General features: G+C 37.6%; 1 pseudogene; it reads right to left on the bottom strand.

Moving 5' to 3' along the window:
* Positions 1 to 2,582: 2,582 nt before the first annotated feature.
* Positions 2,583 to 14,099, bottom strand: LOC122238849 (annotated as a pseudogene).
* Between the last annotated feature and the right edge of the window lie 1,335 nt (positions 14,100 to 15,434).

Consider the following 15,434-nt stretch of genomic DNA (forward strand, 5'->3'; position numbering starts at 1 on the left):
TAAAAGAAAATACAAAAGACAATCCAGTGGAATCAGATATCTTACTCCAGTTTTATGGATATAAAAACAGATTTTTCTAAATGTTGCAATGCTATGAGGTGACAAACTCAGGATTAGAGCTCAGGTTCTCTGACTCAGGAGTCTTGGTTTTATTTATACCAGTATCACTTGCTGTCTAGGTTTTCACATAAACTATGGAAGAACACCAAAGGCTATCAGATCAGACACTGAGATACAGCCATGAGCTGTGTGGCTTTTAAAATACTATTTTTTTGGCAGTGAATATGGCTATAGATTTCAAAAATAACAGTATATAAATAGTGGATAATTATGACTGCATTGATTTGATTTCAGAAATAAAGATACTTGTGGGGTGCCTGGGTAGCTCAGTGGGTTGAGTGGGCCAACTCTTGATTTCCCAAGGTTGTGGGCTCCATGGGTTGTGGGCTCCCTGTGTCAGGCTCAATGTTGAGTGTGGAGCCTGCTTAAGATTCTCTCTCTCTCTCTTTCTCTCTCTCTCTCTCTCTCTCTCTCGCCTCTCTCTCTTTGCCCCTCTCCCCTGCTTGCATTTGCTCTGTCACTCTCTCTCTAAAATAAAAAAAATAAAATAAAATAAAGACACTGGTTTTTAAATTTTTAGTAACTAAAAAGCTCAGGTAAAAATAAGACTAAGGAAGGATAGAGAGAAATATATCATAGTACAGTGGTTATAATATTGAAAAGTATGATGTAATGATAAGTAAAGTGTAACATTACAGACATTATAAATAATTACTTTTTGTAAACTCAGTACTGTGAGGACTGGTGGCTCAATATAGAAAGAGACAGAAGACACAGATGTTCAACAAAACAATGTCTAAGGTGAATCCTTTATTCAGGAAATCTATCTTACTAACTTTCTTTTACTGTATGTTGCTTTTAATCGAACATCAACAACAAAAAGAAATCAGCATACAACAAACTAACTTCCATCACCACTGATTGTTTGCAGTCACTTTGAAGATTAATATAATGTGATATTATCATGTAATGTTACTCAAAAAGGCTTAATGCAGTTGCTGTAAGAAAATAAAAATTAAATAACAATAAAATATTCTAATTATGCTCAAGGTACCTTGTAAGTAAAAATGGGTTTAGAAGTGAAAGATCCACCTTTTACGAAGTCTCATTGTAAGCACACCATGAATTCGTTAATTTTTCTTATATATATATTTTGAAGCAATATAGGGTGAGAAATTTCTGTATAAATATTACCATATTCAAAAATAAGTGTTGTTATTATTTTTTTTTTTAAAGCATCAGGTACTGTGTATTTCACTTAGCATAAATAAAATCAAAAAGTCTGGAACCACTAAGCCACAAATCTCTTTGGGCAATAGGAACTATACTGCTTTCAGGAAAGAAAAGTACTTTAAATTCTGAATGTTAAAGGTCTTTTTGGTAATGTAAATTATTATGTGTCTTTTGTAATTCTTGTCTTCTAAGTTACTGAACATCCATCACAATTAATTTTCTTCTTTCAAAATTATATCACCAAAAGTGACATTTGGAACCAATACTGAATTTAAACAGATTTCCTTGTTTTCTGTCTGCGCCCTTCATGGCAGCCACAATAAGAATCGCTTTTGGGGCGATCCACAGAGCTGTTTCTAAGCGGGAAGTTCCCTGCCTTTCCCCAGGGCATCAGCAACTCTTTGGCACATTGCCACTAGCATGAACAATTTCAGAAGGGTTTTGTAAGACAGGGCCTTACCTCTCTGCCTGCTGACTCGAGGCCTGACAAATAGTGACAGGTGAGAGTGACAAATGGCCATTACTACCATCCGAGATATCTCCCATAAGGGCAGAGCCTGAACATGGCTCTGAATATGCCTCCGTTACACTCCCAACTTGGAGAAAACAGACCCAGTAAAATTAAAATCATTAAATTAATCACATTATTTACAAGTAAATAAATGAGGAAAAAAAGGCACTCATGCCCAGAAGAATATGAAAACATGAGAACATAGAGTTAGATTTTATCCTGATGTGTTTCTAGTATCTTTAGACATCGCATTTTTGTTTCACTAATAATTTATGCAGTCATATCTGATATGCAAACAACTTAGATTCTTTCTCACGCAGTGCTCTGATTGTACTATACTGTAGAATTCACTGTAAGGCAGACTCACTGTGTATCTTATCCGAAGACAGTTCTTATTGGAAGTACAAGAAAACCTAATTAAAACGCTTTAACATTTAGCTTTGTCCTCCACTGTAAATCTCTGGCAGTGCGTGGATTACATGTATATCATAGGGTTTAAACTACTGCAGGACAGTGTTACCATTACTTCTCTTTTTGGTCCAAGATTCAGAAATCTAAGCCTGGGTAGCCAAGGTCTGAGTTTTTATATGGTGATTCAGTCAAAAAACACTAAAGAAGCTTCCTCCCACAATTCCTTGCTTTACTCCATTATCTGTCCACTGCATTATTCTTCACACTATTAAAATGTAATAGAGACCATGGGGAAATTTCTCTCTCTTTTTTAAAGCATGTCTCATATATTTGTCTGAGTGCATAGGCATTATAATGATAGGTGCTTTCAAAGAACCTAGAGATAAAAAGAAGCATCTAAATCAATGTCCAGAATACCAGAACCATTATTACTTGAGATGAGACAGAGAAGCAGGTCATACTTTTGAACATTTTTCTTAGGATTAAAAAAAATGGAAGAAAACTTTTATGTTTTAGCAAGTAAAAAGAGACAGCAGCAAATTGTTTTGGGAAGGAGACTGGTATATGAGAATGTGGCATGGGGGACAAGAACAGGTCCTTGAACCAGACTACACAGAGTCAAGCCTCCACTCCATCTCTTCTACTGTGTCTGTGTCACTGTGGGTGAGTTTCTTAGTCCTCTGTGTCTCAATTTCCTCAACTTTACAATGGGGATAATAGTATCCGATCATTGAGACTTATTAAGATTAAATAGATTTATATAAGTACTTTGTTAAGTAAGCAACTAATATTAGCTATTATTATATCATACACCACGTTTAATACCTCATTTTTGATGATGCCTGGGTTGTGATGAGCACTGGGTGTCATATGTAAGTGATGAATCATTAAATTCTATTCCTGAAGTCAATATTACACTATATGCTAACTAAATGAAATTTAAATAAAAACTTGAAACAAAAAAAGTAATAAATGAAATAAAATACCTCCTTTTTTGCCATTGTGTAGAATAAAAGAGTACACAGCTTTTCCTACCAGACCATTATGAGGATTACACAAATAACTGTTAATTTAATGAAGTGGGTACCCACTTGGATGATTGGGACATTACATAGTTGCAATTATTAATGACATATTAATCAGGTGTCACATGTAATAGTATGATAGACGTGTGGGAAGTAGGGGACTTTTATTAATTGTTTTGTAATGGGTTTCTTAGAGACGAATTTGTCAATATTTAGTTTATTCAAGCTCCGGAAAGAAACACAATTATGCATATTATGAAATATGCTTTCTTCTTGGAAAAACTCCATGTGGATATGTTTTACCTTGAATAAACTGTTTAGGACTTTTTTTCTGCTCTACTGGCCCAAAATTTGGATGTAATGCATTTAAATTTCAGCAAAGTCAAAAAAGCCACTTACCGAAACTGCTCAATAAGATCTATAATGATAATAGCATTCTTTCTAATTTTACATAAAAGAAAACTAAAATTTCACATTTTCTAGCACAGAGTAGGCACTTGATCAATTAAAACATACATATCAAAATATACACAGAGATATAATTTTATTCCTGACTCCAGCATTTAATATTTATGTTACTATAAGTTAGACTTTAAAATGCCAATTTTAATTTAATATACGATGTTAAAAGATGAGCATAGACAATACCAACACCTGCTAAAATAGCACTGGAGCCCTTTTTTTAAGAACCACATTCGACTTCAAGCTCCATGAAAGCAGAGACTGCTCCAAGTGCCCTGAACGGTGCCAGGCACACAATAGGTGCACAATCAGTGTATTTGTTGCCATTAAAGTTCTTGAATTAGACTAGAAGGAATAAGACCTTTGTCTTCACACCAAAAATTGAAAAAATAAAGAACACAAATAAGGAGAGACTAATGACAGTACTACATTTGAGATACGGTTTTACTCTCTTTTCTCATCCCTTTTTGTGAGAATGTGGAATTTTGGAGGGCCCTGAATGCATTTATTTAATCTAGATAGGTTTTGGATCCCTGACATTTTTATGCTTTTTGAATAATAGGGTTTTCAAACCATTTAGGCCACTCTAAGGGGTGTGTGTTAGTGGCATAACATACATAAATATATAAGGTGAATAGAAATTTGTGGTTCAGAGATATTTTTTTGAGATTTTTTTAAGACAATTTTTACTTTAGGTTCAAGATGATGCATTCATTTTTTTTTTTTTGGTTATTATTAGATTTTTACTTCTTTTTGCTCCAAGAGAAGCCAGCATAATAACAAAGCTATAACAAAGACAGTATACCTGTTGTATACTGAGTGACTGCTATGGGCCAGGTGCTGTCCTGAGCACTTGACGTGTCCTCACAGGGTAGCTGTGAGAGCGATCGTGCACCTGGGCACAGAGGTTCTCTGTGAAATTCAGTGACTTGTTCAAGCTCACACACAGCCAAGTTCCAATGCCACGTTGTGAGCCCACTCAGTCTGTCTTCCACCCTCATTATCTGATGAAATCAAAGCCTTGAGATACTTTATAAATCATATCATAGGAATTACATACAAGTTATATATATGGTATAGGCTTCGTTTTCTAATTCAATTAAAGGCCACTTAAAAACAATTTTCCCTTGAGGAAGTAGAATCACAAATGATAAAGTTTCCAAGAATTCGGAAATGTTTCTTTACATCTTAGTACCTTATTTTCTAAAAATCTCTCCTATAAATGTTTCTTTCTACATATTCACTTCTTTAAAAATAAATAGAAACAAAGTCAAAAGCTTATCTTGATACAGTTTAGAGTCAGCCAAATTCAGCTTTTAATTAAAAACAATTTTTTTAAGTAGGTTTCACACTCAGCATGGAGCTTGAACTCGCAAACCTGAGATCAAGAGTTACACACTCTACCGACTGAACCAGCCAGGAACCCCCAAATTTAGTTTTTGAAGAATTAAAGTCAACCATAAGTGCCGCACTTGGCTGCTGGAAAGCACTGGCCATCCAGTAGCATTAGATGATCTTCCCAAGCCTTTTCCCAGAGACAGAATCAGTGAAGAGAGGCTGCTGAGAGAGATGGATGAAGATTATAGGCCATCACAGTGTACAGGTCTCCTGAGTGAGGCATCTCCTTGATGGTCACTTGCCGGAGAGTAATGGCCAAGGAACAGATGTCAGCTTTGGTCATTATGGTCTCTCAGGAGCTCTGGTGCTTGTTGGTTGTGTGTGTCATCTAGGTGGTAGGGAGGAGTCTGTGGAAGCACAGGAGGTATTCTAGCTTCTAAGAGCAACCAGTCACCAATTTTATAGGCATCTTGCTTACTGATCAAAATGTTTACCAGCTTCATGGACAAGTGCACAATGCTTTATGATGAAAGAAAACCAGGCCATTTACACGGCTAGGGAATGCTTATTTCCTGAGATATGTGAAAGTGTACACTTTCCCAAATTTAATTGCTCTCTGGTGCGGGAGTGAGGGCCCCTTCCTCCTCCTCAGGGAAACTGATAGCACCATATATGACTTGGTGTAAACTGACATTGCCACCAAACTTCATGATCATGGTGTGTGTAGACTGTTAAAGCCCACAGGCCTGTGCTGGCAGCCACAACCTGCAAAATATTGCCACATCGGAGCCTTGATATATTGAGCTCAGGCCAGAAGTTCACTGGGATGCCGGTAATACGTTTTTAAATATTTTTTGGATACGTATAGGAAGAAGAGTCCAGGAAGCAGACTGAAAAAGACTGGTGAGAAAGGTAAAAGGAGGAACAAGGGAGAATGTTATTCTAGAGGCAGGAGAAAATACTTGAAAAGGTGGGATAGACCAGGAGCATCAAATACTGCAGGGAGGCCAAGTAAGAGAACAAAACCCGAGACTTTAAGTTTAGAAACTTGGAAGCCATTGAAATGATCCTCACTAGAATAATCTCAAGGTGTGGTTGAAGTAGTAGCAAGCTGCAAAAGGTTGAGGGATGCTAAAAGGGATGTGGAGACAGAAAGTACAAACAACTTTTACAGGCAGAGTACTTGAGAAGGAAGAAGTAAGGATAGGTCAAAGGTAGGCTCTTCATTAAATGTGAGAAAGGTGAACATATTTATATGGTGCTGAGGGAGGGATCCAGTTGAGAGGAAGTTGGTGATGCAGGAAAGACATGAGATCATTGGTAGTATAAAGACCTTAAGTAACACAGAGCAAATAGGATCTAAGGAACAGAGGAACAGATGGAGGAGTGAGGCTTAGGGAGAAGTTTTCTTCCTTTAGGACATGAGAAAAAGATGGCACAGTTATGGCTAAGCATATTTCTATGGAGAAAGGAGGGTGAGAAAGATCTTTCCTGATCGACACATTTTTTTTTCTTTTTTTCCCCCTGTAAACTATGAAGAATTACCTGCTGAAGGAGAAGGGGTTGGGGATGGGATATGCTGTCTGGAGAGAGTGATGGACATTAGGGACAGCCACTGAAGGGAATAGGAAAGAGGGCTAACCAAAGCATGACTCAGTGGCCTGGGGAGGTCAGCTGAGGTGACAGGCAGCATGATATTCTTTGTGTCTCCAGGAGTCTGGGCACAGGAGCAGAGAGCAAGTGATAGGTCTGAGAAGGGTCTTCAATTAGCAGAGCTGGCACAGAGGGATGTAATTCTGATGAGAAAGTTTTTGAAACAATGTGCCATGAAGTCTAGGCTGGATCAGGAGGAATTCAGACAGGGAGGTGTCGGACTGGGGTGGGGGAGTAGATGATGGCCTGTGAGAAAGTAGAGGTGGCCAGAGCATCAGAAACTTCAGTGAACTTAAAGATCACATGTATCCGAAGCAATGGAGTGAGATTTCTGGAATGAGGAGGGCTGTTATCAGCGGGATATTTCAGTTGTTTCAGGTGATGGTTGTTCAGGATGTGACCCTGGGAACAGGGTGACTGAAGAGGATCAAAGGTACAGGCTGCTAGAAATACGAAGCTTGGAGTTGGGCTGTAACTTAGAAACTAAAATTACATTTTAAATGAATTTTTCATTTATCCAGAACCATGAGGATTTGTTCCCACAACTCAGCTAAAGTGATGGTGGGATTACTTTGGTGAATATCTTTTGGTAGTTAACTTTGACTTGTGAGGTGTTTTCACTCAGTGATGTTGCTATGCAAAAATGTTCATGGTTGTTCTCAGGAGGGCAGACCAACTGGTGAGATAAATAAATCTAAAAATGCCACTTGATCATGGTGTATGCTTCTTTTAATGCATTGTCGAATGTGGTTTGCTAGTATTTTGTTGAGGTTTTTTGCATCTATGTTCATCAAGGATATTGGCCTTTCTCTACTCTCTCTTTTCTTCCCTTCTTTCTTTTCCTTCCTGCTTCCCTCTCTCCCTCTTCCTTCCTCCCTCCTTTTTTCTTTTCTTTTCCTTTCTTTTATTTTTTCTTTTCTTTTCTTTTTTCTCTTCCTTTTCTTCCTTCTCTCTTTCCTATCTCTTTCTCTTTCTTGCTTTCTTTCTTCTTTTTCTCTTTCTCTCTTACGCTCATCCTTTCTTCCTTCCATCTTTCCTTCCTTCCTTCATTCTCTTCTTTCCTTTGTTTCCCTTCCTTCTCTTTCTTCCCTTCCTTAGTTTTTTTTCCTACCTTTAAGAAACAGGACGGAATTGGGGCGCCTGGGTGGCTCAGTCGGTTAAGCGTCCGACTTCGGCTCAGGTCACGATCTCGCGGTCCGTGAGTTCGAGCCCCGCGTCAGGCTCTGGCCTGATGGCTCAGAGCCTGGAGCCTGCTTCCGGTTCTGTGTCTCCCTCTCTCTCTGCCCCTCCCCCGTTCATGCTCTGTCTCTCTCTGTCTCAAAAATAAATAAACGTTAAAAAAAAAAATTTTTTTTAAAAAAAAGAAACAGGACGGAATTAAATAAAATATGGATAAATTATACTTGGTTTCTTTCTCTTTGCTTTTTCTTTTCTTTTTTTTTTTAATTTCAGTTTCTGGAAAGATATCTCCAAAACATGTTAATACTTAGAAATCCATGTGATATCACTCGGTAGTGTGCTAAAACACACGTCAAAGGCAGAGATAAGGGAATTAGGTTATCTAACAGAACAGACAGGCCTACTGAGAGAAAAGAGGATATTTACTAACTGAAACAGGAGTGGCTGCTGGCTGGCCTCAGGATCAACACCACCAAAGTAGAACACAGTCTTCTTCTCAAAACAAGTTCTTCCTCCTTCTGACTGATTTCTGTTAATGGACCCTTGAATCCTCTAATCTGCTGGATTTAAACACTGATGTAATTTCCTCTGATGCTTCTCACACCCTTATAAGTTATCAAGCCTCTTAAATAATCCTTTATCACATCTCCAACAGCCTGAAGAATGACCTGTCAGGCTCATGACACTCTGTGGCTGGCAGTTACAATGGACAGAGGGAGCAGGTCCATTCTGCCTTAGCAGTCCTACCTAAAAGGTGACCACATGTGTTTCTCTGCAGATTGTTGGCATTGTCCTCGGGCTGCATCTGCGTACTGGGTTATGAACTTTACTCTCACAAGGATCTGTTCCCTTCCAACCCTGGGAGGAGATTCTGTTAATGGAATGTGACCAAATGCCATTTGAAAAAGCAAAATATTGATACAGAGATTTGTTTTATAGATTAAAAGCTTGAAGGAACTGTAAGAGTTCTATCTCCTCAAATGTAGTTGATATACACACACAAACATGCACACTCACATACACAGAATCCTTTTGAAAATTACCATTTAAAAATGAAATCTTGCCATTTGCAACAACATGGATGGTGAACTGGAGGGTATTATGCTAAGCAAAAAAATCTGGCAGAGAAAGACATATATGATATCACTATATGTGGAATTTAAGAAACAAAACATATGAACACAGGGGAAGGGAAGGAAAAATAAGATAAAAACAGAGGGAGGCAAACCATAAGAGACTCTTAAATACAGAGAGCAAACTGAGGGTTGCTGGAGGGAAGGTGGGAGGGATGAGCTAAAGTGGTGATGGGCATTGAGAGCACCTGTTGGGATGATCACTGGGTGTTATGTGTAAGTGGTGAATTATAAATTCTACTCCTGAAATCAATACTACACTGTATGTTAACGAACTTGGATTTGAATTAATATAATTTAAAAAAAAAGAAAAAAAATGAATGTCTTTAATTCTGCTATCTAGTCAAACCACAACACTAAAGAGGTTCTCCTTAATTAGCAATTACAAAGATGTTCATGGCTGTACTTGTTAGAGTAGGCTAACTGGTGAACCATATAAACCCCAAACTGTATGATGGGACAAGCAAGAAAAAAGTTCTTGTTCTTGTAAAGTCCTAAAGGGGTTTTCCTTGTTGGTAGCTGGCTCTCTTTCAGGCGATGATTCAGGAACCCAGGTTCTTTTTTTCTGTAGCTCTACCATCTTCAACATGTGGCTTCAAAGGTCTGCTTCAAGCCAGTGGGGGGAAAATGAGTGTGAAGAATTGAATACACATGCAAGACTTTTCCAGGCCTGGAAATGGCACATAGGACTTTCACTCACATTCTAATGGCCAGAACTCAGTCATATGGGAAAGGGACTCTATGTTTCCAGGAACATGACATGAGGTCGACAAACAATTAGTAGTGTTTTCCACAATGGGATAGCAACTGGATCAATATGGGGAATTTACAGGAAGAACACCTGCTTTCCTGTACCAAGCATGGTGATATAGGCACACAAGAGACTGTTGGCAGAGGGATATATCAGACCTTTAAGTGAACAAGGAAGCAGTGGTTACATTTAAGGAGAAATATATCTACTACATATTCTAATAAAGTCTCCTCATTGTCTAAAATACACCAAAGCAAGTTTTCTTAAATGAACACAATTCAGTTAAACAAAGTTGGCAGATTGACAGATTGAGACGTGGGCAGTAGTGAGTTGAAGGAACTAGGCAAGAAGCCCAGACCAAAGAAGCAAAGTCCAGGCAAAATCCAAGAGTGCCAGGGCACTGCCGGCATGAGAAATCAAATAAGTGAATAGAAATCAAGAAGCCATAGAAAACTTGAACCAAAGTAAAATTGGAGTCACAAAACCTGGACATTAACACTGGCCTTACAATTTACTAGCTGACATGGGAGAAGACACTCAATGCCTCTGAGTTTGTTTTTTCATTTGTAAACTTGGGGTAATAATATTTATTTCACAAAAATTAACTGGAGAGTCAAATGAGATGCTGTGTGCTAAAGCTCATATGGCCTGGCAAAAGGACAAGAGAGCTAATTTTAAACCTATTTCTGTTTCCGTAAGCTTAGGGTTTTGAGATTTGGAACCTGTTGTATGCATAAGTTAAGTCTCTAGTCATGAATCAAAAGAAGGTGAAGAACTACCTAGTGTAAAGGACTATCTTTTGGACTGGGGAAACGGTGCAGATTCAGGTTCCTTTATAAAAGTCCTTCCTTCTGGGGCTCCTGGGTGGCTCATTCAGTTGAGTGTCCATCTCTTGCTTTTTGGGTCAGTTCATGATCTCATGGTTTGGTTCATGAGTTCAAGCCCTGCATTGGGCTCTGGGCTATGACTGTGCAGAGCCTGCTTGGAATTCTCCCTCTCTCTCTCTCTCTCTCTCTCTCTCTCTCTCCTACCCCCTTTGTGCTCTCTCTCAAAATAAATAAACTTAAAAAATAAAGATAAGTGTTGCCTTGCCTTCCTGCATGCCTTTCCCCTTCATTCACTTTCAGCCTGCTTTCCCCCCCCCTTTTTTTTTCTTTTCTTTCCTTCCTTCCTTCTTTCCCTTTTTTCCTTTTTTTTAAAAAAGTTTTTTTTAATGTTTATTCATTCTTTTTTAAATTTTTAAAAATGTTTTATTTATTTTTGAGACAGAGAGAGACAGAGCATGAGCAGGGGAGAGGCAGAGAGTGAGCGAGACACAGAATCCAAAGCAGGCTCCAGACTCTGAGCTGTCAGCACAGAGCCTGAGGTGGGGCTCGAACCCATGGACCATGAGATCATGACCCGAGCTGAAGTCAGATGCTTAACCGACTGAGCCACCTGGGTGCCCCTCTTTTTTTTTCTTCCCGCTCCACCTACTTTAAGTGGTGAAAAATTTGAAACAGGCTAATTGCTCGACATTAGACAAATGATAAATAACTATATTATATTCACAAAGTAAAGCATTTAACTGTTAAAAATTGTGTTTATAAACAATTGTGTTTATAATTGTGTTAAAACAATTGTGTTTATAATTGTGTTTCAGTAATGTGGAATATCATGATAATAGGAAATGAAATAAATAGACTACTAAGTGATCACAACAGAGCCAAAATTACAGGCAGGAAAAGCTTACAAGGAAATATATCACAACGGCAATGGTTGTTGGCATGGTGAAAACAAATACTTCCTGCCCCTCCCCCCCCACACTTCTTTCTACTTTTCTGCAGTCTATAATTTATAATACATCTGTACTATTTTTACATAAGAAAATATAAGTCACTTTTCCTTTTTAAAGAAGTGTTGATACTAACTTGCTTCATTTAGCCTAGTGCTACTGAACAAAAAGCTGGTGTAATTAACAGCAAAACAAGTTCACTTCATGCATCATGATGTGAATAATGCTGTTCAAAAGTAACTAGAAATACCTAAATAGATATACAGGTACCCCATGTGAATATATAATATAGGTATTAACATTATTCATTTCCTCTCTTCATAAGTCATGGTTTTGCTTTACAGGATTTACTTGGTAAGAATAAAATGTAAATTTTGGGTGCAAAATTTTTACTCTTTGTCATATGACAGCACAGATTCCATGATCTGACTTATTGCATTTGCATGAATCATAAAGACTGTTGGAGTCAGTTAGAGTGAGAGTAAACTTTGATAGGATTCGGTGAATCTTCTTAATTCTAGCCACTGCTATCCATGGAAGTTGTACCTCCTTTGTAGAGAATGGTAATGGGGACTACAAGCAATGAAAATATTTGGATAATCACCTGTAGACATTGACAAACATTATCAAACATCATCACACCTCAGATGTTCTGGGGAGTGGCTGGACCTATTGCAACCCACATGAGAGATGAAAGAAATTTAATGTAGCCTTGTTCAAATGCCTATTTCCTTAGAAAATATTGATTCAAAGTGATGCTCTCCCAAGCTCTAGATTTAAATGCATTTGAGTAGTCACTGCTAGCCGAGAAGAGATGAATAGACTATCGGGCAAGCAGGCCATCAGAAGCTGGCCCAGAAAGTCAAAAGAATCATATAGTATTATAAGATATTACTAAAGGGATAGGGAAAGATGACCAAAGAAAAGCAAAATATTATTTTCTTTTTCAACCCAAAATAAGATTTTGTAAACCATAAAGAGTGGATGTGGAGGGTTCCTATCTTAATATTTATAGCTTTATTTGGATTCACTGAAAGGTATGCCACCTCCTACAACTTGGTAAGATTGCATTCAATATTAAAATTACAGTACAGTAAACCATAAAGTTTACACCTGAGACTGAAAATGACAGATTTAGAATGGGTAAGGAAAATAAACCACAGCTGACAGGGGAAAAACATGACCTGAATCTGAATTTCCTGCCTATGCAAATGAAGTGTACTCCAAGACCAGGGAGCATCATGGTCTGTTTATGATAATAGGAATTTGCAGGTGCCTGGCTTCAGGTGAACCTCTCTGATATTTGGCATCAATATTAGTACAGGCACAAAGCTGTATTTTACTTCCTTGCGGAGCTTTCGTGATGAAATTGAAGATATTGATTTGTGATCACCACACTATAGATCAATCTAAACACATGGATTTTGTGCTTTGTTTTATTTAAAGGACCTGGATCAGAGATTTCTATTTCACTTTATGTTCAAAACCTCAAGTCGGTGTTTCTCAAACTCTGAGGTACATAAGAATCCCTTGGGGTTCTTATTAAAATGCAGATTCAGGAATAAGCAAAAGGAATCTTTTATGAAGGAAGTCAGAATAGTGGTAGTGGTTATCTTTGCAGAGGTAATGACTAGGAGGGGCATGAGGGAAATTTCTAGGATATTGAAATGCAGTACATGTGTAAAGTGTACTGAACACTGCACTTAGGAATTGTATGCCTTAATAAATTTGTGTTATTCTGCAGTTATTATTTTTATAAAACAAAAATAATAAAACTTAAAAATGAAGATTCTGGGTTATGCTGCAGGAAAAAAAGTACCTTAAGGATAGACCCATTGTAATAAGGCTGGGCCCATTGTTGGTTAGAGTCAACTTGTTAACCAAACATCAGACATGAGTAACAGAAAATGCAGACACATTTTAACTGAGAGAACACCACTGGGAGCAACCCTACCTCACACCAGTTTTTTAGCAAGCAAAATTTCAGCTGCTGCTTTCTATAGTAACTCAGAAACCATAATTTCCTACAGGCATCCAAATTAGTCAAATCTTGAAGGTTTTGTCTTTGTATAGCAAGGGGAATGATAATTGAGTCATAATTCTTAGAACTGCATAATTACTGTGCTTGGGAACTGGCTTTTTACGATTACTTTTAACTCTCTTGTCCCTTACCTTTTTAAGGCCTGCAGCAAAACAGAACCAGCTTTTATTCACATGCAGACTGAAAGGATCTATCAGGTCAGACTTAATCTCAGCAGAATGGAAGTATTTTCCCACCAACTGTCACTTTCCCCCATCTTCTCGTGTAGTTTATGGGACTCTTAGTGGGCCAGTCACTCCAGAATTCTATTCCTTGCAGACATGAGCTTATGGTCAGTCCCCAGAGGATATAGTTTGGGTAATTCTTGCTGGCAGCATTCTCTTCAAGTCTGTCACACGTCTTATTGCCCATCTGCAGAATAAACTTCTGGAGGAAACCCATGAAAATACTGCAAATGACAAATGGAACATTCTCCAAAGCTAAATGAAAAACTCGTGAATCATACTCCCATGGTGCTGAGTTATACATGGTGGAGATCATGTAATGTATCAGATCTACCTTGATAAATTCCTCTTGTTAACTAACCATGACACCTCTAGCAATGAACAGGGAAGGTAAAGGAGAAAGAGCGACCCCAGGACTAATTCTTTCATTTCCCCCAAATAGAAACTCTTTTGTCTTCAGATGTTAAACAGTTGCTAATTTCTTCCAGTCTTTAACATGGTTTGGTTTCTAGTCATTAAACAAAAAGAGAAGATGCCAGTTGATATAAAAATCCCTCTGCACACAATGAGTACACACATTTCTGAGCAAACTACAACCAGATTTCAGATGCCTGAGAAATAGCGTGGGCTGAATTGAGTCTCGGAGAACTAATCAGTTTTCAGTTGTCCAGCCAAGCTCATGTTTGTCTATTTGTTTGCATATTCCTTGCCCAAACAGCAACATCAAAGTAACAAGGAGATGCCAGAAACTAGCACTACTTTAAAAGAAGACACTGTCTTTAATTTGCTCATTTATTCAACAAATATTATGGGATACCTATCATTTGTCAGATATTGTTCTAGGCACTGGGGATACAACAATGAGCAAGAGACCTTTCTCCACAAAGGGAATTGTCTTCTCATATCACATGAAATGTCTTATGATTCAAAATGAGAAAATTATAGTAATGATGAAATGGGTGAAATAATACATAGTAAAATAAATATGTTTTAATGGGAGAGGGAATATGGCCAGAAACATATTTTCCTCAACCTCTAAAATAATTCTTTCTCCCAAACAAATAAAATTAAAGAAATCTTAGGTATGTCAACCTTTGTTTTAATTTTTATTGTGAAGATTGTACTCAGAATAAAATGGAAATGACTTCTAAACACATGAGAATAGATAAATATGGGTGTAGATATATGGTATATAACTCCCTATAGGTTTCTCCAGTCCTTCACAAAGAATACTTGTTGAATTTTCTCAAATCCATTAGGTAAACCAACAAAAAATGAAAAACTAGAGGCTCTTTCCTTCCTGCCACCTACAAAATCAGCTCAGAGTCCCTTAGATGAGGCAGAATTCTTTTTTTTTTTTTTAACTTATTTTCCCATTAGTAAGTCTAAATCCCTCTCCTTTGGGACCAAATATATTTTTATAACATTTATTGTGTAAGCATGAATGTAACCAGTGACTTTTTGGGGCTTTTAAATTAATTAAACTGAAATAAATTTTAAAATTCAATTTCTCAATTATCTATCTACATTTCAAATGCTCAATATCCACATATGGCAAGTGGCTACCATAGATATAGAACATTTCCACCATCACAGAAAGTTCTATTCTAGTGCTATTCTAGGGAGTTAGATCTCCCTC

The sequence above is a fragment of the Panthera tigris genome, chromosome B2 (genome assembly GCF_018350195.1).
Source record: "Panthera tigris isolate Pti1 chromosome B2, P.tigris_Pti1_mat1.1, whole genome shotgun sequence".
Classification (NCBI taxonomy): Eukaryota; Metazoa; Chordata; class Mammalia; order Carnivora; family Felidae; genus Panthera; species Panthera tigris.